Consider the following 2192-nt stretch of genomic DNA (forward strand, 5'->3'; position numbering starts at 1 on the left):
GTATGTGACTGTGTGTGCATTTATGCACGTATGTGTGTGTATGAATATATGTATGTATGTGACTGTGTGTGTATTTATGCATGTATGTGTGTGTGTGTATGTATGTATGTGACTGTGTGTGTATTTATGCATGTATGGGTGTATGTATGTGACTCTGTGTGTATTTATGCATGTATGTGTTTATGTATGTCAATGTGTGTATTTATGCATGTATGTGTGTGTATATGTATGTATGTGACTGTGTGTGTATTTATGCATGTATGTGTGTATGTGTGTGTTTGTATGTATGTATGTATGTGACTGTGTGTGTATTTATGCATGTATGTGTGTATGTATGTGACTGTGTGTGTATTTATACATGTATGTGTGTATGTATGTATGTGACTGTGTGTGTATTTATGCATGTATGTGTGTGTGTGTATGTATGTATGTGACTGTGTGTGTATTTATGCATGTATGGGTGTATGTATGTGACTGTGTGTGTATTTATGCATGTATGTGTTTATGTATGTGAATATGTTTATTTATGCATGTATGTGTGTGTATATGTACAGGGAGTGCAGAATTATTAGGCAAGTTGTATTTTTGAGGATTAATTTTATTATTGAACAACAACCATGTTCTCAATGAACCCAAAAAACTCATTAATATCAAAGCTGAATAGTTTTGGAAGTAGTTTTTAGTTTGTTTTTAGTTATAGCTATTTTAGGGGGATATCTGTGTGTGCAGGTGACTATTACTGTGCATAATTATTAGGCAACTTAACAAAAAACAAATATATACCCATTTCAATTATTTATTTTTACCAATGAAACCAATATAACATCTCAACATTCACAAATATACATTTCTGACATTCAAAAACAAAACAAAAACAAATCAGTGACCAATATAGCCACCTTTCTTTGCAAGGACACTCAAAAGCCTGCCATCCATGGATTCTGTCAGTGTTTTGATCTGTTCACCATCAACATTGTGTGCCGCAGCAACCACAGCCTCCCAGACACTGTTCAGAGAGGTGTACTGTTTTCCCTCCTTGTAAATCTCACATTTGATCATGGACTACAGGTTCTCAATGGGGTTCAAATCAGGTGAACAAGGAGGCCATGTCATTAGATTTTCTTCTTTTATACCCTTTCTTGCCAGCCACGCTGTGGAGTACTTGGACGCGTGTGATGGAGCATTGTCCTGCATGAAAATCATGTTTTTCTTGAAGGATGCAGACTTCTTCCTGTACCACTGCTTGAAGAAGGTGTCTTCCAGAAACTGGCAGTAGGACTGGGAGTTGAGCTTGACTCCATCCTCAACCCGAAAAGGCCCCACAAGCTCATCTTTGATGATACCAGCCCAAACCAGTACTCCACCTCCACCTTGCTGGCGTCTGAGTTGGACTGGAGCTCTCTGCCCTTTACCAATCCAGCCACCGGCCCATCCATCTGGCCCATCAAGACTCACTCTCATTTCATCAGTCCATAAAACCTTAGAAAAATCAGTCTTGAGATATTTCTTGGCCCAGTCTTGACATTTCAGCTTGTGTGTCTTGTTCAGTGGTGGTCGTCTTTCAGCCTTTCTTACCTTGGCCATGTCTCTGAGTATTGCACACCTTGTGCTTTTGGGCACTCCAGTGATGTTGCAGCTCTGAAATATGGCCAAACTGGTGGCAAGTGGCATCTTGGCAGCTGCATGCTTGACTTTTCTCAGTTCATGGGAAGTTATTTTGCGCCTTGGTTTTTCCACACGCTTCTTGCGACCCTGTTGACTATTTTGAATGAAACGCTTGATTGTTCGATGATCACGCTTCAGAAGCTTTGCAATTTTAAGAGTGCTGCATTCCTCTGCAAGATATCTCACTATTTTTGACTTTTCTGAGCCTGTCAAGTCCTTCTTTTGACCCATTTTGCCAAAGGAAAGGAATTTGCCTAATAATTATGCACACCTGATATAGGGTGTTGATGTCATTAGACCACACCCCTTCTCATTACAGAGATGCACATCACCTAATATGCTTAATTGGTAGTAGGCTTTTGAGCCTATACAGCTTGGAGTAAGACAACATGCATAAAGAGGATGATATGGTCAAAATACTCATTTGCCTAATAATTCTGCACACAGTGTATGTATGTGACTGTGTGTGTATTTATGCATGTATGTGTGTATGTGTGTGTTTGTATGTATGTATGTGACTGTGTGTG

This window comes from Bombina bombina, chromosome 7 (assembly GCF_027579735.1).
Source record: "Bombina bombina isolate aBomBom1 chromosome 7, aBomBom1.pri, whole genome shotgun sequence".
NCBI lineage: Eukaryota > Metazoa > Chordata > Amphibia > Anura > Bombinatoridae > Bombina > Bombina bombina.